The sequence below is a fragment of the Oncorhynchus nerka genome, unplaced genomic scaffold (assembly GCF_034236695.1).
Source record: "Oncorhynchus nerka isolate Pitt River unplaced genomic scaffold, Oner_Uvic_2.0 unplaced_scaffold_1226, whole genome shotgun sequence".
Lineage (NCBI taxonomy): Eukaryota > Metazoa > Chordata > Actinopteri > Salmoniformes > Salmonidae > Oncorhynchus > Oncorhynchus nerka.
Window position 1 is genome coordinate 15,842 of NW_027040108.1, and position 26,031 is coordinate 41,872.

Genomic DNA, 26,031 nt, shown 5'->3' on the forward strand with positions numbered 1-26,031 from the left:
ACTACTGTCCTGTAGCTCCTCTCTCTCTACTACTGCTGTAGCTCCTCTCTCTCTCTACTACTGTCCTGTAGCTCCTCTCTCTCTACTACTGTCCTGTAGCTCCCTCTCTCTCTACTGCTGCCTGTAGCTCCTCTCTCTCTCTCTACTGCTGTCCTGTAGCTCCTCTCTCTCTCTCTACTGCTGTCCTGTAGCTCCTCTCTCTCTCTACTGCTGGCCTGTAGCTCCTCTCTCTCTCTCTACTGCTGTCCTGTAGCTCCTCTCTCTCTCTCTACTGCTGTCCTGTAGCTCCTCTCTCTCTCTACTGCTGTCCTGTAGCTCCTCTCTCTCTCTACTGCTGTCCTGTAGCTCCTCTCTCTCTCTACTGCTGTCCTGTAGCTCCTCTCTCTCTCTACTGCTGTCCTGTAGCTCCTCTCTCTCTCTACTGCTGTCCTGTAGCTCCTCTCTCTCTCTCTCTACTGCTGTCCTGTAGCTCCTCTCTCTCTCCCTCTACTGCTGTCCTGTAGCTCCTCTCTCTCTCCCTCTACTGCTGTCCTGTAGCCCCTCTCTCTCTCCTGCTGTCCTGTAGCTCCTCTCCCTCTCTACTGCTGTCCTGTAGCCCCTCTCTCTCTACTGCTGTCCTGTAGCTCCTCTCTCTCTCCCTTTACTGCTGTCCTGTAGCCCCTCTCTCTCTACTGCTGTCCTGTAGCTCCTCTCTCTCTCTCTCTCTCTCTCTCCTGTAGCTCCTCTCTCTCTCTCTCTCTCTCCTGCTGTCCTGTAGCTCCTCTCTCTCTACTGCTGTCCTGTAGCTCCTCTCTCTCTCTCTCTCCTGCTGGCCTGTAGCTCCTCTCTCTCTCTCTACTGCTGTCGTGTAGCTCCTGCTGGCCTGTAGCTCTCTCTCTACTGCTGTCCTGTAGCTCCTCTCTCTCTCTACTGCTGTCCTGTAGCTCCTCTCTCTCTCTACTGTCCTCTCCTCTCTCTCTCTACTGCTGGCCTGTAGCTCCTCTCTCTCTCTACTACTGTCCTGTAGCTCCTCTCTCTCTCTACTACTGTCCTGCTCCTCTCTCTCTCTACTGTCCTGTAGCTCCTCTCTCTCTACTACTGTCCTGTAGCTCCTCTCTCTCTCTCTACTACTGTCCTGTAGCTCCTCTCTCTCTCTCTACTACTGTCCTGTAGCTCCTCTCTCTCTCTCTACTACTGTCCTGTAGCTCCTCTCTCTCTCTCTCTACTGCCTCCTCTCTCTCTCTACTGCTGTCCCTCCTCTCTCTACTGCTGTCCTGTAGCTCCTCTCTCTCTCTCTACTGCTGTCCGGTAGCTCCTCTCTCTACTGCTGTCCTGTAGCTCCTCTCTCTCTCTCTACTGCTGTCCTGTAGCTCCTCTCTCTCTCGCTGTCCTGTAGCTCCTCTCTCTCTCGCTACTGCTGTCCTGTAGCTCCTCTCTCTCTCTCTACTGCTGTCCTGTAGCTCCTCTCTACTGCTGTCCTGTAGCTCCTCTCTACTGCTGTCCTGTAGCTCCTCTCTCTCTCTCTCTCCTGCTGTCGTGTAGCTCCTCTCTCTCTCTCTCTACTGCTGTCGTGTAGCTCCTGCTGGCCTGTAGCTCCTCTCTCTACTACTGTCCTGTAGCTCCTCTCTCTCTCTACTGCTGTCCTGTAGCTCCTCTCTCTCTCTACTACTGTCCTGTAGCTCCTCTCTCTCTCTACTACTGTCCTGTAGCTCCTCTCTCTCTCTACTACTGTCCTGTAGCTCCTCTCTCTCTACTACTGTCCTGTAGCTCCTCTCTCTCTACTACTGCTGTCCTGTAGCTCCTCTCTCTCTCTCTCTCCTGCTGTCGTGTAGCTCCTCTCTCTCTCTCTCTACTGCTGTCCTGTAGCTCCTGCTGGCTCTCCTCTCTACTGCTGTCCTGTAGCTCCTCTCTCTCTCTCTACTGCTGTCCTGTACTCCTCTCTCTCTCTACTGTCCTGTAGCTCCTCTCTCTCTCTACTCTGTCTGTGCTGTCCTGTAGCTCCTCTCTCTCTCTACTACTGTCCTGTAGCTCCTCTCTCTCTCTACTGCTGTCCTGTAGCTCCTCTCTCTCTCTACTACTGTCCTGTAGCTCCTCTCTCTCTACTACTGTCCTGTAGCTCCTCTCTCTCTCTACTCTGTAGCTCCTCTCTCTCTACTACTGTCCTGTAGCTCCTCTCTCTCTCTCTACTACTGTCCTGTAGCTCCTCTCTCTCTCTCTACTACTGTCCTGTAGCTCCTCTCTCTCTCTACTACTGTCCTGTAGCTCCTCTCTCTCTCTACTACTGGCCGGTAGCTCCTCTCTCTCTCTCTACTGCTGTCCGCTCCTCTCTCTACTGCTGTCCTGTAGCTCCTCTCTCTCTCTCTACTGCTGTCCGGTGGCTCCTCTCTCTGCTGTCCTGTAGCTCCTCTCTCTCTCTCTGCTGTCCTGTAGCTCCTCTCTCTCTCGCTGTCCTGTAGCTCCTCTCTCTCTCGCTACTGCTGTCCTGTAGCTCCTCTCTCTCTCGCTACTGCTGTCCTGTAGCTCCTCTCTCTCTCTCTACTGCTGTCCTGTAGCTCCTCTCTACTGCTGTCCTGTAGCTCCTCTCTACTGCTGTCCTGTAGCTCCTCTCTCTCTCTCCTGCTGTCCTGTAGCTCCTCTCTCTCTCTCTCTCTACTGCTGTCCTCCTGTAGCTCCTCTCTCTACTACTGTCCTGTAGCTCCTCTCTCTCTCTCTACTGCTGTCCTGTAGCTCCTCTCTCTCTCTACTACTGTCCTGTAGCTCCTCTCTCTCTCTACTACTGTCCTGTAGCTCCTCTCTCTCTCTACTACTGTCCTGTAGCTCCTCTCTCTCTCTACTACTGTCCTGTAGCTCCTCTCTCTCTACTACTGTCCTGTAGCTCCTCTCTCTCTCTACTACTGTCCTGTAGCTCCTCTCTCTCTACTACTGTCCTGTAGCTCCTCTCTCTCTCTCTACTACTGTCCTGTAGCTCCTCTCTCTCCCTCTACTGCTGTCCTGTAGCCCCTCTCTCTCTACTGCTGTCCTGTAGCTCCTCTCTCTCTCTACTGCTGTCCTGTAGCTCCTCTCTCTCTCTCTCTACTGCTGTCTCTCTCTAGCTCCTGTAGCTCCTCTCTCTCTCTACTGCTGTCCTGTAGCTCCTCTCTCTCTCTACTGCTGTCGTGTAGCTCCTGCTGGCCTGTAGCTTGCCGCAACATAGTGAAAGCCTCTCCTCTCCCTCCAGGTAGTCCTGCAGAGTTGTGCCAGCTCCGTGCAGGTGATAAGATCGTGTCTGTTGGTGGGCACAGGGTGGCAGAGATGAGCCACAGCCAGTGGAAGGGCATGATGACCTCTGCCCTGCAGAAAGGAAGTCTCACCATGGATGTACAGCGCTATGGTAACAACGGTGTGCGAAACAGACTCCCCCCTGACCTGCTGGGAGCTCTGTTTGTCCCTCACCACTTCCCCCCTGACCTGCTGGGAGCTCTGTTTGTCCCTCACCACTTCCCCCTGACCTGCTGGGAGCTCTGTTTGTCCCTCACCCCCACTCCCCCCTGACCTGCTGGGAGCTCTGTTTGTCTCTCACCACTTCCCCCCTGACTTGCTGGGAGCTCTGTTTGTCCCTCACCACTTCCCCCTGACCTGCTGGGAGCTCTGTTTGTCCCTCACCACTCCCCTGACCAGCTGGGAGCTCTGTTTGTCCCTCACCACTCCCCCCTGACCTGCTGGGAGCTCTGTTTGTCCCCCTGACCTGCTGGGAGGTCTCTTTGTCCCTCACCACTTCCCCCCCCGACCTGCTGGGAGGTCTCTGTCCTCACCACTTCCCCCCTGACCTGCTGGGAGGTCTCTTTGTCCCTCACCACTTCCCCCCTGACCTGCTGGGAGCTCTGTTTGTCTCTCACCACCCCCCGACCTGCTGGGAGCTCTGTCTGTCCCTCCCCACTCCCCCCGACCTGCTGGGAGCTCTGTTTGTCCCTCACCACTTCCCCCCTGACCTGCTGGGAGCTCTGTTTGTCCCTCACCCCCGACCTGCTGGGAGCTCTGTCTGTCCCCCCCCCGACCTGCTGGGAGCTCTGTTTGTCTCTCACCACTTCCCCCCTGACTTGCTGGGAACTCTGTTTGTCCCTCACCACTTCCCCCCTGACCAGCTGGGAGCTCTGTTTGTCCCTCACCACTCCCCCCTGACCTGCTGGGAGCTCTGTTTGTCCCTCACCCCCCCTGACCTGCTGGGAGGTCTTTGTCCCTCACCACTTCCCCCCCGACCTGCTGGGAGGTCTCTTTGTCCTCACCACTTCCCCCCTGACCTGCTGGGAGGTCTCTTTGTCCCTCACCACTCCCCCCTGACCTGCTGGGAGCTCTGTTTGTCTCTCACCACCCCCCGACCTGCTGGGAGCTCTGTTTGTCCCTCACCACTCCCCCCTGACCTGCTGGGAGCTCTGTTTGTCCCTCACCACTCCCCCCTGACCTGCTGGGAACTCTGTTTGTCCCTCACCACTCCCCCCTGACCTGCTGGGAGCTCTGTTTGTCCCTCACCACTTCCCCTGACCTGCTGGGAGCTCTGTTTGTCCCTCACCACTCCCCCCTGACCTGCTGGGAGCTCTGTTTGTCCCTCACCACTCCCCCTGACCTGCTGGGAACTCTGTTTGTCCCTCACCACTCCCCCCTGACCTGCTGGGAGCTCTGTTTGTCCCTCACCACTTCCCCCTGACCTGCTGGGAGCTCTGTTTGTCCCTCACCACTCCCCCTGACCTGCTGGGAGCTCTGTTTGTCCTCACCACTTCCCCCTGACCTGCTGGGAGCTCTGTTTGTCCCTCACCACCCCCCCCTGACCTGCTGGGAGCTCTGTTTGTCCCTCACCCTTTCCCCCCCTGACCTGCTGGGAGCTCTGTTTGTCCCTCACCACTTCCCCCTGACCTGCTGGGAGCTCTGTTTGTCCCTCACCACTCCCCCCTGACCTGCTGGGAGCTCTGTTTGTCCCTCACCACTTCCCCCCCCGACCTGCTGGGAGCTCTGTCTGTCCTCCCCACTCCCCCGACCTGCTGGGAGCTCTGTTTGTCCTCACCACTTCCCCCTGACCTGCTGGGAGCTCTGTTTGTCCCTCCACCCCCCGACCTGCTGGGAGCTCTGTCTGTCCTCCCCACTCCCCCCGACCTGCTGGGAGCTCTGTTTGTCCCTCACCCCCCCCGACCTGCTGGGAGCTCTGTCTGTCCCTCCCCCTCCCCCTGACCTGCTGGGAACTCTGTTTGTCCCTCACCACTTCCCCCGACCTGCTGGGAGCTCTGTTTGTCTCTCACCACTTCCCCCCTGACTTGCTGGGAACTCTGTTTGTCCCTCACCACTTCCCCCCTGACCAGCTGGGAGCTCTGTTTGTCCCTCACCACTCCCCCTGACCTGCTGGGAGCTCTGTTTGTCCCTCACCACTCCCCCTGACCTGCTGGGAGGTCTTTGTCCCTCACCACTTCCCCCCGACCTGCTGGGAGGTCTCTTTGTCCCTCACCACTTCCCCCCTGACCTGCTGGGAGGTCTCTTTGTCCCTCACCACTCCCCTGACCTGCTGGGAGCTCTGTTTGTCTCTCACCACCCCCCGACCTGCTGGGAGCTCTGTCTGTCCCTCCCCACTCCCCCCCGACCTGCTGGGAGCTCTGTTTGTCCCTCACCACTTCCCCCCTGACCTGCTGGGAGCTCTGTTTGTCCCTCACCACTCCCCCCTGACCTGCTGGGAACTCTGTTTGTCCCTCACCACTCCCCCCTGACCTGCTGGGAGCTCTGTTTGTCCCTCACCACTTCCCCCTGACCTGCTGGGAGCTCTGTTTGTCCCTCACCACTCCCCCCTGACCTGCTGGGAGCTCTGTTTGTCCCTCACCACTCCCCTGACCTGCTGGGAGCTCTGTTTGTCCCTCACCACTCCCCCCTGACCTGCTGGGAACTCTGTTTGTCCCTCACCCTCTCCCCCTGACCTGCTGGGAGCTCTGTTTGTCCCTCACCACTTCCCCCCTGACCTGCTGGGAGCTCTGTTTGTCCCTCACCACTCCCCCCTGACCTGCTGGGAGCTCTGTTTGTCCCTCACCACTTCCCCCTGACCTGCTGGGAGCTCTGTTTGTCCCTCACCACTTCCCCCCTGACCTGCTGGGAGCTCTGTTTGTCCCTCACCACTTCCCCCCTGACCTGCTGGGAGCTCTGTTTGTCCCTCACCACTTCCCCCTGACCTGCTGGGAGCTCTGTTTGTCCCTCACCACTTCCCCCCTGACCTGCTGGGAGCTCTGTTTGTCCCTCACCACTTCCCCCCTGACCTGCTGGGAGCTCTGTTTGTCCCTCACCACTCCCCCTGACCTGCTGGGAGCTCTGTTTGTCCCTCACCACTTCCCCCCTGACCTGCTGGGAGCTCTGTTTGTCCCTCACCACTCCCCCCTGACCTGCTGGGAGCTCTGTTTGTCCCTCACCACTTCCCCCCCTGACCTGCTGGGAGCTCTGTTTGTCCCTCACCACTTCCCCCTGACCTGCTGGGAGCTCTGTTTGTCCCTCACCACTTTCCCCCCTGACCTGCTGGGAGCTCTGTTTGTCCCTCACCACTTCCCCCCTGACCTGCTGGGAGCTCTGTTTGTCCTCACCACTTCCCCCCTGACCTGCTGGGAGCTCTGTTTGTCCCTCACCACTTGCCGTCCTGTAGTGTGTCTACTGATTTTGTGAATCAATGTTTGTAAACCCTTTGTGGGACCGGGGACCGTGTTGTGACGGACTGGGTCAGAGGCCCTGTGGGACCGGGCCTGTGTTGTGACGGACTGGGTCAGAGGCCCTGTGGGACCGGGGCCTGTGTTGTGACGGACTGGGTCAGAGGCCCTGTGGGACCGGGGCCTGTGTTGTGACGGACTGGGTCAGAGCCCTGTGGGACCGGGGCCCGTGTTGTGACGGACTGGGTCAGAGGCCCTGTGGGACCGGGCCTGTGTTGTGACGGACTGGGTCAGAGCCCTGTGGGACCGGGGACCGTGTTGTGACGGACTGGGTCAGAGGCCCTGTGGGACCGGGGACCGTGTTGTGACGGACTGGGTCAGAGCCCTGTGGGACCCGGGGCCTGTGTTGTGACGGACTGGGTCAGAGGCCCTGTGGGACCGGGGCCTGTGTTGTGACGGACTGGGTCAGAGGCCCTGTGGGACCGGGGCCTGTGTTGTGACGGACTGGGTCAGAGGCCCTGTGGGACCGGGGCCTGTGTTGTGACGGACTGGGTCAGAGGCCCTGTGGGACCGGGGCCCGATTTGTGACGGACTGGGTCAGAGGCCCTGTGGGACCGGGGCCTGTGTTGTGACGGACTGGGTCAGAGGCCCTGTGGGACCGGGGCCTGTCTTGTGACGGACTGGTTCAGAGGCCCTGTGAAACCGGGCCTCGATCATCCATCTGACCAGTGGTGCTCTGACACTTACAGGTCCAACTGATACCAGCGGAGATGCAACGATGGTGAAACTGGCCCAGATCAACGGACAAGAGGTCAATGTGTGACATTTCTTTTCTTTTTTTTTCGTCATACGACCAGTATTGACATCTCTTAATGCATTTACTGACATGATATGAGTGATGAAGGAAACAGGTTACAAACGAATGTAAATCTCTTGGTGTCTTTTCCCTTCTCTTAGGTGGTGACCTCTAAGAGCAGGAAGGGAGGTTTTCAGGACGATCCTCTGACTGTCCGAAGTAAAGGTAATGAATGAATGGACTGGGACTTGACAGTGCCTTCAGTGTGTGTAGCCTTGGCTGTGTGTTCCTACTGGCAGTCCACATGAATCCCATCTTTGGGAAAGGACCAATCAAATGAAGAGGACAGGTTGTGATCTATCCTGCTTGACAGTGTCTTCAGGAAGTATTCACACCCCTTGACTTTGTCCACATTTTGTGAGTCTGAATTTAAAATGGATAAAATGGAGGTTTTATGTCACTGGCCTTACACAACATCCCATAATGTCGGTGTAATTATGTTTTGAGATTTTTTTTTGTTTTTTGAGAAATTCATAAAATAAATTAATTGCTGAAGTGACTTTGGTCAATAACTATTCGATCCTTTTGTTATGGTCTAAATAAGTTCAGGAGCAAAAAATATTCTCTCACTATGTGCGATTTATAGTGTTTTTCGTAACATTGAACATTAAATAAATAATCACCACCTTTTCCAACCACAAAGACCAGGGAGGTTTTCCAACCACAAAGACCAGGGAGGTTTTCCAACCACAAAGACCAGGGAGGTTTTCCAACCACAAAGACCAGGGAGGTTTTCCAACCACAAAGACCAGGGAGGTTTTCCAACCACAAAGACCAGGGAGGTTTTCCAACCACAAAGACCAGGGAGGTTTTCCAACCACAAAGACCAGGGAGGTTTTCCAACCACAAAGACCAGGGAGGTTTTCCAACCACAAAGACCAGGGAGGTTTTCCAACCACAAAGACCAGGGAGGTTTTCCAACCACAAAGACCAGGAGGTTTTCCAACCACAAAGACCAGGGAGGTTTTCCAACCACAAAGACCAGGGAGGTTTTCCAACCACAAAGACCAGGAGGTTTTCCAACCACAAAGACCAGGAGGTTTTCCAACCACAAAGACCAGGGAGGTTTCCAACCACAAAGACCAGGAGGTTTTCCAACCACAAAGACCAGGAGGTTTCCAACCACAAAGACCAGGAGGTTTTCCAACCACAAAGACCAGGGAGGTTTTCCAACCACAAAGACCAGGGAGGTTTTCCAACCACAAAGACCAGGGAGGTTTTCCAACCACAAAGACCAGGGAGGTTTTCCAACCACAAAGACCAGGGAGGTTTTCCAACCACAAAGACCAGGAGGTTTTCCAACCACAAAGACCAGGAGGTTTTCCAACCACAAAGACCAGGAGGTTTTCCAACCACAAAGACCAGGGAGGTTTCCAACCACAAAGACCAGGGAGGTTTCCAACCACAAAGACCAGGGAGGTTTTCCAACCACAAAGACCAGGAGGTTTTCCAACCACAAAGACCAGACCAGGAGGTTTCCAACCACAAAGACCAGGGAGGTTTTCCAACCACAAAGACCAGGGAGGTTTTCCAACCACAAAGACCAGGAGGTTTTCCAACCACAAAGACCAGGGAGGTTTTCCAACCACAAAGACCAGGAGGTTTCCAACCACAAAGACCAGGGAGGTTTCCAACCACAAAGACCAGGAGGTTTCCAACCACAAAGACCAGGAGGTTTTCCAACCACAAAGACCAGGGAGGTTTTCCAACCACAAAGACCAGGGAGGTTTTCCAACCACAAAGACCAGGGAGACCAGGGAGGTTTCCAACCACAAAGACCAGGGAGGTTTTCCAACCACAAAGACCAGGGAGGTTTTCCAACCACAAAGACAAGGTTTTCCAACCACAAAGACCAGGGAGGTTTTCCAACCACAAAGACCAGGAGGTTTCCAACCACAAAGACCAGGGAGGTTTTCCAACCACAAAGACCAGGAGGTTTTCCAACCACAAAGACCAGGAGGTTTTCCAACCACAAAGACCAGGGAGGTTTCCAACCACAAAGACCAGGAGGTTTTCCAACCACAAAGACCAGGGAGGTTTTCCAACCACAAAGACCAGGAGGTTTCCAACCACAAAGACCAGGAGGTTTTCCAACCACAAAGACCAGGAGGTTTTCCAACCACAAAGACCAGGAGGTTTTCCAACCACAAAGACCAGGGAGGTTTTCCAACCACAAAGACCAGGGAGGTTTTCCAACCACAAAGACCAGGAGGTTTTCCAACCACAAAGACCAGGAGGTTTTCCAACCACAAAGACCAGGAGGTTTTCCAACCACAAAGACCAGGGAGGTTTCCAACCACAAAGACCAGGGAGGTTTTCCAACCACAAAGACCAGGAGGTTTTCCAACCACAAAGACCAGGAGGTTTTCCAACCACAAAGACCAGGGAGGTTTTCCAACCACAAAGACCAGGGAGGTTTTCCAACCACAAAGACCAGGGAGGTTTTCCAACCACAAAGACCAGGAGGTTTTCCAACCACAAAGACCAGGAGGTTTTCCAACCACAAAGACCAGGAGGTTTTCCAACCACAAAGACCAGGAGGTTTTCCAACCACAAAGACCAGGGAGGTTTTCCAACCACAAAGACCAGGGAGGTTTTCCAACCACAAAGACCAGGAGGTTTTCCAACCACAAAGACCAGGAGGTTTTCCAACCACAAAGACCAGGAGGTTTTCCAACCACAAAGACCAGGGAGGTTTTCCAACCACAAAGACCAGGGAGGTTTTCCAACCACAAAGACCAGGAGGTTTTCCAACCACAAAGACCAGGGAGGTTTTCCAACCACAAAGACCAGGGAGGTTTTCCAACCACAAAGACCAGGGAGGTTTTCCAACCACAAAGACCAGGGAGGTTTCCAACCACAAAGACCAGGGAGGTTTCCAACCACAAAGACCAGGGAGGTTTTCCAACCACAAAGACCAGGAGGTTTCCAACCACAAAGACCAGGGAGGTTTTCCAACCACAAAGACCAGGGAGGTTTCCAACCAAAGACCAGGGAGGTTTTCCAACCACAAAGACCAGGGAGGTTTTCCAACCACAAAGACCAGGGAGGTTTTCCAACCACAAAGACCAGGGAGGTTTTCCAACCAGGGAGGTTTTCAAACAAAGACCAGGAGGTTTTCCAACCACAAAGACCAGGGAGGTTTCCAACCACAAAGACCAGGGAGGTTTCCAACCACAAAGACCAGGGAGGTTTTCCAACCACAAAGACCAGGAGGTTTTCCAACCACAAAGACCAGGGAGGTTTTCCAACCACAAAGACCAGGGAGGTTTTCCAACCACAAAGACCAGGAGGTTTTCCAACCACAAAGACCAGGGAGGTTTTCCAACCACAAAGACCAGGGAGGTTTTCCAACCACAAAGACCAGGGAGGTTTTCCAACCACAAAGACCAGGAGGTTTTCCAACCACAAAGACCAGGAGGTTTCCAACCACAAAGACCAGGTTTTCCAACCACAAAGACCAGGGAGGTTTTCCCACAAAGACCAGGAGGTTTTCCAACCACAAAGACCAGGGAGGTTTTCCAACCACAAAGACCAGGGAGGTTTTCCAACCACAAAGACCAGACCAACCACAAAGACCAGGAGGTTTTCCAACCACAAAGACCAGGGAGGTTTTCCAACCACAAAGACCAGGAGGTTTTCCAACCACAAAGACCAGGAGGTTTTCCAACCACAAAGACCAGGGAGGTTTTCCAACCACAAAGACCAGGAGGTTTTCCAACCACAAAGACCAGGGAGGTTTCAACCACAAAGACCAGGAGGTTTTCCAACCACAAAGACCAGGACCAGACCAGGAGGTTTTCCAACCACAAAGACCAGGAGGTTTCCAACCACAAAGACCAGGGAGGTTTCCAACCACAAAGACCAGGGAGGTTTTCCAACCACAAAGACCAGGAGGTTTTCCAACCACAAAGACCAGGGAGGTTTTCCAACCACAAAGACCAGGGAGGTTTTCCAACCACAAAGACCAGGGAGGTTTTCCAACCACAAAGACCAGGGAGGTTTTCCAACCACAAAGACCAGGAGGTTTCCAACCACAAAGACCAGGGAGGTTTCCAACCACAAAGACCAGGGAGGTTTTCCAACCACAAAGACCAGGGAGGTTTTCCAACCACAAAGACCAGGGAGGTTTTCCAACCACAAAGACCAGGGAGGTTTTCCAACCACAAAGACCAGGAGGTTTTCCAACCACAAAGACCAGGAGGTTTTCCAACCACAAAGACCAGGGAGGTTTTCCAACCACAAAGACCAGGGAGGTTTTCCAACCACAAAGACCAGGGAGGTTTCCAACCACAAAGACCAGGAGGTTTTCCAACCACAAAGACCAGGGAGGTTTTCCAACCACAAAGACCAGGAGGTTTCCAACCACAAAGACCAGGGAGGTTTCCAACCACAAAGACCAGGGAGGTTTTCCAACCACAAAGACCAGGGAGGTTTTCCAACCACAAAGACCAGGGAGGTTTTCCAACCACAAAGACCAGGGAGGTTTTCCAACCACAAAGACCAGGGAGGTTTCCAACCACAAAGACCAGGAGGTTTTCCAACCACAAAGACCAGGAGGTTTTCCAACCACAAAGACCAGGAGGTTTTCCAACCACAAAGACCAGGGAGGTTTTCCAACCACAAAGACCAGGGAGGTTTTCCAACCACAAAGACCAGGGAGGTTTTCCAACCACAAAGGGAGGTTTTCCAACCACAAAGACCAGGAGGTTTTCCAACCACAAAGACCAGGAGGTTTTCCAACCACAAAGACCAGGGAGGTTTTCAACCAAAAGACCAGGGAGGTTTTCCAACCACAAAGACCAGGGAGGTTTTCCAACCACAAAGACCAGGAGGTTTTCCAACCACAAAGACCAGGGAGGTTTTCCAACCACAAAGACCAGGGAGGTTTTCCAACCACAAAGACCAGGAGGTTTTCCAACCACAAAGACCAGGGAGGTTTTCCAACCACAAAGACCAGGGGAGGTTTTCCAACCACAAAGACCAGGGAGGTTTTCCAACCACAAAGACCAGGGAGGTTTCCAACCACAAAGACCAGGGAGGTTTTCCAACCACAAAGACCAGGGAGGTTTTCCAACCACAAAGACCAGGAGGTTTTCCAGACCAGGGAGGTTTTCCAACCACAAAGACCAGGAGGTTTTCCAACCACAAAGACCAGGAGGTTTTCCAACCACAAAGACCAGGAGGTTTTCCAACCACAAAGACCAGGGAGGTTTTCCAACCACAAAGACCAGGGAGGTTTTCCAACCACAAAGACCAGGAGGTTTTCCAACCACAAAGACCAGGAGGTTTTCCAACCACAAAGACCAGGGAGGTTTTCCAACCACAAAGACCAGGGAGGTTTTCCAACCACAAAGACCAGGGAGGTTTTCCAACCACAAAGACCAGGGAGGTTTTCCAACCACAAAGACCAGGGAGGTTTTCCAACCACAAAGACCAGGGAGGTTTTCCAACCACAAAGACCAGGGAGGTTTTCCAACCACAAAGACCAGGGAGGTTTTCCAACCACAAAGACCAGGGAGGTTTTCCAACCACAAAGACCAGGGAGGTTTTCCAACCACAAAGACCAGGGAGGTTTTCCAACCACAAAGACCAGGAGGTTTTCCAACCACAAAGACCAGGGAGGTTTCCAACCACAAAGACCAGGGAGGTTTTCCAACCACAAAGACCAGGAGGTTTTCCAACCACAAAGACCAGGGAGGTTTTCCAACCACAAAGACCAGGGAGGTTTTCCAACCACAAAGACCAGGGAGGTTTTCCAACCACAAAGACCAGGAGGTTTTCCAACCACAAAGACCAGGGAGGTTTTCCAACCACAAAGACCAGGAGGTTTTCCAACCACAAAGACCAGGGAGGTTTTCCAACCACAAAGACCAGGGAGGTTTCCAAAAAGACCAGGAGGTTTTCCAACCACAAAGACCAGGGAGGTTTTCCAACCACAAAGACCAGGGAGGTTTTCCAACCACAAAGACCAGGGAGGTTTTCCAACCACAAAGACCAGGGAGGTTTTCCAACCACAAAGACCAGGGAGGTTTTCCAACCACAAAGACCAGGGAGGTTTTCCAACCACAAAGACCAGGGAGGTTTTCCAACCACAAAGACCAGGAGGTTTCCAACCACAAAGACCAGGGAGGTTTTCCAACCACAAAGACCAGGGAGGTTTTCCAACCACAAAGACCAGGAGGTTTTCCAACCACAAAGACCAGGAGGTTTTCCAACCACAAAGACCAGGGAGGTTTTCCAACCACAAAGACCAGGGAGGTTTTCCAACCACAAAGACCAGGGAGGTTTTCCAACCACAAAGACCAGGGAGGTTTTCCAACCACAAAGACCAGGGAGGTTTTCCAACCACAAAGACCAGGGAGGTTTTCCAACCACAAAGACCAGGAGGTTTTCCAACCACAAAGACCAGGGAGGTTTTCCAACCACAAAGACCAGGAGGTTTCCAACCACAAAGACCAGGGAGGTTTTCCAACCACAAAGACCAGGAGGTTTTCCAACCACAAAGACCAGGGAGGTTTTCCAACCACAAAGACCAGGAGGTTTCCAACCACAAAGACCAGGGAGGTTTTCCAACCACAAAGACCAGGAGGTTTTCCAACCACAAAGACCAGGGAGGTTTTCCAACCACAAAGACCAGGGAGGTTTTCCAACCACAAAGACCAGGGAGGTTTTCCAACCACAAAGACCAGGGAGGTTTTCCAACCACAAAGACCAGGAGGTTTTCCAACCACAAAGACCAGGGAGGTTTTCCAACCACAAAGACCAGGGGTTTTCCAACCACAAAGACCAGGGAGGTTTTCCAACCACAAAGACCAGGGAGGTTTTCCAACCACAAAGACCAGGGAGGTTTTCCAACCACAAAGACCAGGAGGTTTTCCAACCACAAAGACCAGGGAGGTTTTCCAACCACAAAGACCAGGAGGTTTTCCAACCACAAAGACCAGGGAGGTTTTCCAACCACAAAGACCAGGAGGTTTCCAACCACAAAGACCAGGAGGTTTTCCAACCACAAAGACCAGGAGGTTTTCCAACCACAAAGACCAGGGAGGTTTTCCAACCACAAAGACCAGGAGGTTTTCCAACCACAAAGACCAGGGAGGTTTTCCAACCACAAAGACCAGGGAGGTTTTCCAACCACAAAGACCAGGAGGTTTTCCAACCACAAAGACCAGGAGGTTTTCCAACCACAAAGACCAGGAGGTTTTCCAACCACAAAGACCAGGAGGTTTTCCAACCACAAAGACCAGGGAGGTTTTCCAACCACAAAGACCAGGGAGGTTTTCCAACCACAAAGACCAGGGAGGTTTTCCAACCACAAAGACCAGGGAGGTTTTCCAACCACAAAGACCAGGGAGGTTTCCAACCACAAAGACCAGGGAGGTTTTCCAACCACAAAGACCAGGAGGTTTTCCAACCACAAAGACCAGGGAGGTTTTCCAACCACAAAGACCAGGAGGTTTCCAACCACAAAGACCAGGGAGGTTTTCCAACCACAAAGACCAGGGAGGTTTTCCAACCACAAAGACCAGGGAGGTTTTCCAACCACAAAGACCAGGAGGTTTCCAACCACAAAGACCAGGGAGGTTTTCCAACCACAAAGACCAGGAGGTTTTCCAACCACAAAGACCAGGGAGGTTTTCCAACCACAAAGACCAGGAGGTTTTCCAACCACAAAGACCAGGAGGTTTCCAACCACAAAGACCAGGAGGTTTTCCAACCACAAAGACCAGGGAGGTTTTCCAACCACAAAGACCAGGAGGTTTTTCCAACCACAAAGACCAGGGAGGTTTCCAACCACAAAGACCAGGAGGTTTTCCAACCACAAAGACCAGGAGGTTTTCCAACCACAAAGACCAGGGAGGTTTTCCAACCACAAAGACCAGGAGGTTTTCCAACCACAAAGGGACCAACCACAAAAACCAGGAGGTTTTCCAACCACAAAGACCAGGGAGGTTTCCAACCACAAAGACCAGGAGGTTTTCCAACCACAAAGACCAGGGAGGTTTTCCAACCACAAAGACCAGGAGGTTTTCCAACCACAACCAGGAGGTTTCCAACCACAAAGACCAGGAGGTTTTCCAACCACAAAGACCAGGGAGGTTTTCCAACCACAAAGACCAGGGAGGTTTTCCAACAAAGACCAGGAGGTTTCAAAGACCAGGAGGTTTTCCAACCACAAAGACCAGGGAGGTTTTCCAACCACAAAGACCAGGGAGGTTTTCCAACCACAAAGACCAGGGAGGTTTTCCAACCACAAAGACCAGGGAGGTTTCCAACCACAAAGACCAGGAGGTTTTCCAACCACAAAGACCAGGGAGGTTTTCCAACCACAAAGACCAGGGAGGTTTTCCAACCACAAAGACCAGGGAGGTTTTCCAACCACAAAGACCAGGGAGGTTTTCCAACCACAAAGACCAGGGAGGTTTTCCAACCACAAAGACCAGGGAGGTTTTCCAACCACAAAGACCAGGGAGGTTTTCCAACCACAAAGACCAGGGAGGTTTTCCAACCACAAAGACCAGGGAGGTTTTCCAACCACAAAGACCAGGGAGGTTTTCCAACCACAAAGACCAGGGAGGTTTTCCAACCACAAAGACCAGGGAGGTTTTCCAACCACAAAGACCAGGGAGGTTTTCCAACCACAAAGACCAGGAGGTTTCCAACCACAAAGACCAGGGAGGTTTTCCAACCACAAAGACCAGGAGGTTTTCCAACCACAAAGACCAGGAGGTTTTCCAACCACAAAGACCAGGGAGGTTTTCCAACCACAAAGACCAGGGAGGTTTTCCAACCACAAAGACCAGGGAGGTTTTCCAACCACAAAGACCAGGGAGGTTTTCCAACCACAAAGACCAGGAGGTTTTCCAACCACAAAGACCAGGGAACCACAAAGACCAGGGAGGTTTTCCAACCACAAAGACCAGGAGGTTTTCCAACCACAAAGACCAGGGAGGTTTTCCAACCACAAAGACCAGGAGGTTTTCCAACCACAAAGACCAGGGAGGTTTTCCAACCACAAAGACCAGGAGGTTTTCCAACCACAAAGACCAGGGAGGTTTTCCAACCACAAAGACCAGGAGGTTTTCCAGCCACAAAGACCAGGGAGGTTTTCCAACCACAAAACCAGGGAGGTTTTCCACCACAAAGACCAGGAGGTTTTCCAACCACAAAGACCAGGGAGGTTTTCCAACCACAAAGACCAGGGAGGTTTTCCAACCACAAAGACCAGGGAGGTTTTCCAACCACAAAGACCAGGGAGGTTTTCCAACCACAAAGACCAGGGAGGTTTTCCAGCCACAAAGACCAGGAGGTTTTCCAACCACAAAGACCAGGAGGTTTTCCAACCACAAAGACCAGGGAGGTTTTCCAACCAAAGACCAGGGAGGTTTTCCAGCACAAAGACCAGGGAGGTTTTCCAACCACAAAGACCAGGAGGTTTTCCAACCACAAAGACCAGGAGACCAGGGAGGTTTTCCAACCACAAAGACCAGGGAGGTTTTCCAACCACAAAGACCAGGGAGGTTTTCCAACCACAAAGACCAGGGAGGTTTTCCAACCACAAAGACCAGGGAGGTTTTCCAACCACAAAGACCAGGGAGGTTTTCCAACCACAAAGACCAGGGAGGTTTCCAACCACAAAGACCAGGAGGTTTCCAACCACAAAGACCAGGGAGGTTTTCCAACCACAAAGACCAGGGAGGTTTTCCAACCACAAAGACCAGGGAGGTTTTCCAACCACAAAGACCAGGGAGGTTTTCCAATGCTTCGCAAACAAAGGCCACCTATTGGTAGATGGGTAGAAATAAATAAAAAGTAGACATTGAATATCCCTTTGAGGAAAGTGAAGTTATTAATCACACTTTGGATGGTGTATCAATACATCCAGTCACTACAAAGATACAGGCGTCCTTCCTAACTCAGTTGCCGAAGAGGAAGGAAACCACTCAGGGATTTCACCATGCCGCCAATGGTGACTTTAAAACAGTTCGAGTTTAATGGCTGTGATAGGAGAGAACTGAGGATGGATCAACATGGTTGTTACTCCACAATACTAACCAGTAAATGACGGAGCAAAGAGAAGGAAGTCTGTATAGAATAAAAAAAAAAATCTAAAACATGCAACAAAAATGACGACAAATAATGAATTTATTGTCCTGAAAAGTTAATGTTTGGGACACATCAGACTTCCGCTCTCCATATGTTCAACCATAGAGGGGGCTGCATCATGTTATGGGTATGCTTGTCATCAGCACAGGCAAAATCCGAGAGGGACAGCTTCCACCAGACACTGGGAGAGGAACAAGTTTCCACATGACTATAACCTAAGGCCAAATGTAGACTGGAGTTGCTTACCAAGACGGAATGTTCCGGACTAGCTTAAAGTTTTCACTTAAAATCAGCTGGAAAATATATGGCAGGACTTAAATGATTGTCTAGCAATGATCAACAAGAGAGAGAGAGAGGGGGGAATTTAAATAATGTAGATATATATATTGTGAAATCCAAGTGTGTAAATCTCTTAGACTCACAGCTGTGATCGCTGCCAAAGGTGACTCTCTAACATGAATTGACTCAGGGGGTGTGAATACTTACGGAAATTAGATTTCTACATTACATTTACAAACATTTATAAAAACACTTTGTCATTATGGGGTTGTGTGTGTGTGTGTGTGTGATCTATTTAGTCAATTTTGAATTCAGGCTGTAACACAACAAAATGTGGAATAAGTCCAGGAGTATGAACACTTTGAAGACGATGTATCTTTGAAATGACTGTGAAGATTATTTTTTTCAGTTTCCTGGTCGTTCCCGGATGTTACTCTACGGAAACTCAGTTACTCTCTCACTTCCTCTTCTCTTTCACACTTCCTGTTTCCCCTCTGTGTAGAACACGATCTGATTGTTTTGAAAACCCAGAAAAGGAGAGCAGAGTTCTTTAATCAGGAAGGTAACAGTCAATGTTAATGTCTGTCGCCAGGCTTTGTTGTTGGCTGGGGCTTGTTGCTTTTATATTCCATTAGTCATTAAAGCCATTTATGCATTTTTGCTTTGTTGATTAAATCAACTCGGGTGATTTGCTTGTTTGTCCTCGAATCTGCTGCTCATATATATATATTAAACTCAAATATAAACGCAATGATTTTAGTTCATTTAAGTGAATCAAATTCATTAGGCCCTAATTGATGGATTTCACATGACTGGGAATACAAAGATGGTTTTGTTGGTCACATAGACCTCATCTATAGCTGGAGACGGGACCTCTCCTGGTTACCCAGTCTGTCCCTGGTGACCCAGTCTGTCCCTGGTGACCCAGTCTGTCCCTGGTGACCCAGTCTGTCCCTGGTGACCCAGTCTGTCCCTGGTGACCCAGTCTGTCCCTGGTGACCCAGTCTGTCCCTGTAGCTGGCAGCGTCATAATGCAGTTCTTTCTCCTCAGCCTCACCAGGAGTCAGCTCTATGGTCTACCTGTGTGGTGAGTGTGTGTGTGCAGTGCTCTGAAGTTGAAGCAACAACATTCCAGTATCTGGACCATCACTCCCAAGCAGCTCTGTGATTCGTTGATTACTACGTAGTCAGTGTGTGTGAATGTCAGCTGATTGGAGCTGTGGTTTGAGATCATTCAGAAGGCTCTATTGGACCCTTGGTTTGCAGTGCTTCCTGATACACCCAGAAGGCTCTATTGGGTCCTTGGTTTGCAGTGCTCTGATTCACCCAGAAGGCTCTATTGGACCCTTGGTTTGCGGTGCGCTCTGTTTCATTCAGAAGGCTCTATTGGACCCTTGGTTTGCGGTGCGCTCTGTTTCATTCAGAAGGCTCTATTGGACCCTTGGTTTGCATTGCTTCCTGATTAAATCATAAATAGAATGATGATAGATGTGGTGATATTATAAGTGAGCCCGATTTGGGCAAACATTTATTCTCACATTGGCTGACTGTTAACACACACTCTCTCCCCCCCTTTTCTCCTCGCTCTCTCTCTCTCTCCCCCTCTCTCTCTCTCTCTCTCTCTCTCCCCCTCTCTCTCTCTCTCTCTCTCTCTCTCTCTCCCCCTCTCTCTCTCTCTCTCTCTCCCCTCTCTCTCTCTCTCTCTCCCCCTCTCTCTCTCTCTCTCTCTCTCTCTCTCTCTCTCCCCCTCTCTCTCTCTCTCTCCCTCTCTCTCTCTCTCTCTCTCCCCCTCTCTCTCTCTCTCTCTCTCTCTCTCTCTCTCTCTCTCCCCCTCTCTCTCTCTCTCCCCCCTCTCTCTCTCTCTCTCCCCCTCTCTCACTCTCTCTCCCCCTCTCTCACTCTCTCTCCCCCTCTCTCACTCTCTCTCCCCCTCTCACTCTCTCTCCCCCTCTCTCACTCTCTCTCCCCCCTCTCTCACTCTGTTAGGAGGATCGGCGTCGGCAATATCTGATGTAAGTCATAGGAACAAGATGGGGGAACACTGGCTCTTAAGGGTGTGTGTTGTGACTGAGTATTGGGGGGGTGGTGTGTGAAGGGTAATATTCTGGGATGTCCTCCAGCTCCAGGTGCCGTCCCTCAGCACCTCCCCCTCCAGTTGGTCCTGGGACCCCGAGGAAGAGAGGAGGAGGCAGGAGAAGTGGCAGGAGGAGCAGGAGCGCCTCCTACAGGTCAGGAAGACATACATCCCGCTTAGCCTGGAACCACACTGAGCAAAGCCCTCTTAGCCTGGAACCACACTGAGTAAAGCCCTCTTAGCCTGGAACCACACTGAGCAAAGCCCGCTTAGCCTGGAACCACACTGAGCAAAGCCCGCTTAGCCTGGAACCACACTGAGCAAAGCCCGCTTAGCCTGGAACCACACTGAGCAAAGCCCGCTTAGCCTGGAACCACACTGAGCAAAGCCCGCTTAGCCTGGAACCACACTGAGTAAAGCCCGCTTAGCCTGGAACCACACTGAGTAAAGCCCGCTTAGCCTGGAACCACACTGAGTAAAGCCCACTTAGCCTAGAACCACACTGAGCAAATGCCACTGATCTTTGACTTCAGTGATTCAGTGTGGAACTGCTTCCATTGGACCTGTTCGTGCCCCATGTCTGTTATGATAAATAACCAATTCTGGGCTAAACTTACCCGTAGTCTGAGGAAGCTGATTGGACAGTTGTCTTGTGTGATGTTGTACAGGAGAAGTACCGTCAGGACCAAGAGAGACTGGATGCTGAGTGGCAACAGGCCCAGGAGGAGGCAGGGGTGGAGGTATACAGGCAGGCTGAGGTGACTCTGATCCTCTACCGTCCAGATGCATCGTGGGATACGTAGTCCCTTGTGTCAAATCATCCACACGAACATGGAGAGTTCAGGAGAGATGACCAATGGGATCGCTAGCCTTGCCAGTCCTCAGCCAGCCTTGAGCCAGCCCATGCCCTCTGTTGCCCATGTGGCATCCAATCAAAAGGTTGTTTTTGACGGGAGAAGGGAGGAGCCTCGTCCTCAAGGAGGAAGCTGGAAGAGGAGACTGAAGTGACAGAAGGAGATAATTGGTGAGGAAGACCACATTATTTAGTTCTGGTGATGTTTTAAAGCGTCCCTCTGCCCAGTGCATTGTGGGTTGAAAGAAGGAGAAGGAGATAATTGGTGAGGAAGACCACATTATTTAGTTCTGGTGATGTTTTAAAGGCGTCCCTCTGCCCAGTGGCACTACTGCTCAAGAGAAACAATTCCTTGATGCATTGTGGGTAAATTGTGACTGACTTATCTACAAATAATGACTAGTTTATGATTTCAAGGTGATTTGTGGACCAGTCAGTCACAACCTAGCTGGTTGCTGTCTAACAAGCTGTCTGCTGTCTGCAAATTGACTCTGCTGTGAATGTCCTCTCGCCCTGTCCTCTCACCCTGCCATTTGTGCCCTGTCCTCTCGCCCTGTCCTCTCGCCCTGCCATTTGTGCTCTGTCCTCTCGCCCTGTCCTCTCGCCCTGTCCTCTCGCCCTGCCATTTGCGCCCTGTCCTCTCGCCCTGTCCTCTCACCCTGTCCTCTCACCCTGCCATTTGTGCTCTGTCCTCTCACCCTGTCCTCTCACCCTGCCATTTGTGCTCTGTCCTCTCACCCTGTCCTCTCGCCCTGTCCTCTCGCCCTGCCATTTGTGCCCTGTCCTCTCGCCCTGCCATTTGTGCTCTGTCCTCTCACCCTGTCCTCTCGCCCTGCCATTTGTGCTCTGTCCTCTCGCTCTGTCCTCTCACCCTGCCATTTGCGCCCTGTCCTCTCGCCCTGTCCTCTCGCCCTGCCATTTGTGCCCTGTCCTCTCGCCCTGTCCTCTCGCCCTGTCCTCTCACCCTGCCATTTGTGCTCTGTCCCTCGCTCTGTCCCTCGCTCTGTCCCTCGCTCTGTCCCTCGCTCTGTCCTCTCGCTCTGTCCTCTCACCCTGCCATTTGTGCTCTGTCCTCTCGCCCTGTCCTCTCGCCCTGCCATTTGTGCCCTGTCCTCTCGCCCTGTCCTCTCGCCCTGTCCTCTCGCCCTGTCCTCTCGCCCTGTCCTCTCGCCCTGCCCTCTCGCCCTGTCCTCTCGCCCTGCCATTTGTGCCCTGTCCTCTCGCCCTGCCATTTGTGCCCTGTCCTCTCGCCCTGCCATTTGTGCCCTGTCCTCTCGCCCTGCCATTTGTGCCCTGTCCTCTCGCCCTGCCATTTGTGCCCTGTCCTCTCGCCCTGCCCTCTCGCCCTGTCCTCTCGCCCTGCCATTTGTGCTCTGTCCTCTCACCCTGCCATTTGTGTTCTGTCCTCTCTCCCTGTCCTGGCTGCCTCCTCTGCTGCCTCTGCCTCCAGGTCTGGGTACTCCTATGGTTTCACCCAGCTATCTATAGCTGACAGGTCAGTCAGTACTAGAGACTCCTATGGTTTCACCAAGCTAGGGGGCTTGGGAGTGCACCTTTGTGATGACAAACTGTCAATGAATTGTGTGATATTCGTATGACTAGTTGTGCTCAGTGTTTGTATGTGTGAGTACTGCAGGGTGTTGTCTTGTATAACCTGACAGACTTGTGTGTGAGTACTGCAGGGTGTTGTCTTGTATAACCTGACAGACTTGTGTGTGAGTACTGCAGGGTGTTGTCTTGTATAACCTGACAGACTTGTGTGAGTATTGCAGGGTGTTGTCTTGTATAACCTGACAGACTTGTGTGAGTATTGCAGGGTGTTGTCTTGTATAACCTGACAGACTTGTGTGTGAGTACTGCAGGGTGTTGTCTTGTGTGTGAGTACTGCAGGGTGTTGTCTTGTGTGTGAGTACTGCAGGGTGTGGTCTTGTGTGTGAGTACTGCAGGGTGTGGTCTTGTGTGTGAGTACTGCAGGGTGTGGTCTTGTGTGTGAGTACTGCAGGGTGTGGTCTTGTGTGTGAGTACTGCAGGGTGTGGTCTTGTGTGTGAGTACTGCAGGGTGTTGTCTTGTGTGTGAGTACTGCAGGGTGTGGTCTTGTGTGAGTACTGCAGGGTGTGGTCTTGTGTGTGAGTACTGCAGGGTGTTGTCTTGTGTGTGAGTACTGCAGGGTGTGGTCTTGTGTGTGAGTACTGCAGGGTGTGGTCTTGTGTGTAGTACTGCAGGGTGTGGTCTTGTGTGTGAGTACTGCAGGGTGTGGTCTTGTGTGTGAGTACTGCAGGGTGTGGTCTTGTGTGTGAGTACTGCAGGGTGTGGTCTTGTGTGTGAGTACTGCAGGGTGTTGTCTTGTGTGAGTACTGCAGGTGTGGTCTTGTGTGAGTACTGCAGGGTGTGGTCTTGTGTGTGAGTACTGCAGGGTGTGGTCTTGTGTGTGAGTACTGCAGGGTGTTGTATAACCTGACAGACTTGTGTGTTTGTTGATCAGGATGAAATCCAAGTCCTCCCCATCGCTGGAGGTTTCCACAGACAGGAGGTGAAAGGTCAGACTCTGCTGTTGACTGTCCCTCTGTTTAATGAGTGGGTTCCCCATTCCAAACCCAGCCTTGATGTTGATGCACTTTACACCATGTTGGTCAAATCTAACCAGGCCTCATTTACCCTAGGCCCAGGGAGACAGGGGTGGGGTGGGTAATGACCCTAACCAGTCCTCTCATTTAGCCGAGGCCCAGGGGGTGGGGTGGGTAGTGACTCTAACCAGTCCTCTCATTCAGCTGAGGCCCAGGGAGACGGGGGTGGGGTGGGTAATGACTCTATCCAGTCCTCTCATTTAGCCGAGGCCCAGGGGGTGGGGTGGGTAATGACTCTAACCAGTCCTCTCATTTAGCCGAGGCCCAGGGGGTGGGGTGGGGAATGACTAACCAGTCCTCTCATTTAGCTGAGGCCCAGGGAGACAGGGGTGGGGTGGGTAATGACTCTATCCAGTCCTCTCATTTAGCCGAGGCCCAGGGGTGGGGTGGGTAATGACTCTAACCAGTCCTCTCATTTAGCTGAGGCCCAGGGAGACAGGGGTGGGGTGGGTAATGACTAACCAGTCCTCTCATTTAGCCCAGGCCCAGGGAGACAGGGTGGGGTGGGTAATGACCCTAACCAGTTCTCTCATTGCTAGCCCAGGCCCAGGGAGACAGGGGTGGGGTGGGTAATGACTCTAACCAGTCCTCTCATTTAGCTGAGGCTCAGGAGACAGGGTGGGTAATGACTCTAACCGGTCCTCTCATTTAGCTGAGGCCCAGGAGACAGGGGGTGGGGTGGGCAATGACTCTAACCAGTCCTCTCATTTAGCTGAGGCCCAGGAGACAGGGGTGGGTAAAATGACTCTAACCAGTCCTCTCATTTAGCCGAGGCCCAGGGAGACTGGGTGGGTAATGACTCTAACCAGTCCTCTCATTTAGCCGAGGCCCAGGGGAGACAGGGTGGGGTGGGTAATGACTCTAACCAGTCCTCTCATTTAGCTGAGGCCCAGGGAGACAGGGGTGGGGTGGGTAATGACTCTAACCAGTCCTCTCATTTGCCGAGGCCCAGGGAGACTGGGTGGGTAATAACTCTAACCAGTCCTCTCATTTAGCCGAGGCCCAGGAGACAGGGGTGGGTAATAACTCTAACCAGTCCTCTCATTTAGCCGAGGCCCAGGGAGACAGGGGTGGGTAATAACTCTAACCAGTCCTCTCATTTAGCCGAGGCCCAGGGAGACTGGGTGGGTAATGACTCTAAGCAGTCCTCTCATTTAGCCGAGGCCCAGGGAGACAGGGGTGGGTAATGACTCTAACCAGTCCTCTCATTTAGCCGAGGACCAGGGTAATGACTCCTCACCTTTCTGTAATGTGATAGAGGGATTTGTTTTCACCTATTGGTTGTTGGAATAATATTGTTGGACATTGGACATTGCTCAAATGACTGTCCTTTTTATTGGTCTTTCTGCATGGACTATGATTGGTTATACCGTCGTGACTCTGCTCTCTGGTTGGTTATTAGGCGCTACCAGGGAGGTCGCTAGGAGGAAGCCTCCTCAGAGCATGTCGTTAGTAGAGGCTGAGAGGCAACAGATCCTGGACGAGATGAGGAAGAGGACCGCTCTGCTGACCGACAACAGCTGGATACGACAACGCTCCACCTCTGACAACAAACAACCAGCTAACCGGCGAGGCCTTTGAGGAGGTAGGGGTTGGCAACCCAGTAACCGGCGAGGGCCTATGAGGAGATAGGAGGGTGTGCCATTTGGACCGTACCTCTCTCTACGTGACCTGTTATTTGACCTCTCCATCTGTCCTCTCGGCAGGTACGACTCTCTGGACAACCTTCCCTCTTCTTCCACCCTGCTCTCCAACCCCCAACGCCCCCACTCCTCCCTGGGTTTCTCCGCCCCGTGCCGCACCCCTCCTCCCGGCACAGCATGGGTGTGGCCCTGGGGGGTTACTCCAACGGGACCCAGAAGCACAGCCCTACCTGGCCCCGCCCCTTCAGCACATCTTCCCCCCCGCCCAACACCGGAGAGGAACCCGCCACCGGCGAATCACGACCCGTCTCACAGCAACACCACCGGTAATGGACCAATCAGGACTTGTGTTTGTATGTTTAAAATGTACAGTGCATTTTGAAAGCGTTCAGAGCCCTTGACTTTGTTACATTACAGCCTTGTTCAAAAATGGATTAAATCATTTTTTCCCCCCTCATCAATCTACACACAATACCCCATAATGACATCACAATACCCTCATCAATCTACACACAATACCCCATAATGACATCACAATACCCCATAATGACATCACAATACCCCATAATGACAAACATTTTTTTTCCACTTTTATTAAAGATTACTCATTTACTTAAGTATTCAGACCCTTTAATCAGGACTTTGTTGAAGGCATCTGTGGCAGCGATTACAGCCTCGAGTCTTCTTGGATATGACGAGAGAGCTGTCCCGAAGCCACTGCTGTGTTGTCTTGGCTGTGTGAACTTTCACTCCAGTCAGAGGTCCTGAGCACTTCGCTCCGTTCATCTTTCCCTCGATCCAGACTAGTCTCTCAGTCCCTGCCGTTGAAAAACATCCCCTCAGCATGATGCTGCCACCACCATGCTTCACCGTAGAGATGGTGCCAGGTTTCCTACAGACGTGATGCTGCCACCACCATGCTTCGCCGTAGGGACGGTGCCAGGTTTCCTACAGATGTGATGTTGCCACAA

General features: G+C 52.4%; 1 pseudogene; it reads left to right on the plus strand.

Annotated features, from left to right (window-relative positions):
* LOC135569062 (LIM domain only protein 7-like) overlaps window positions 1–26,031 on the plus strand; it is a 46,842-nt pseudogene that overhangs the window by 15,010 nt on the left and 5,801 nt on the right.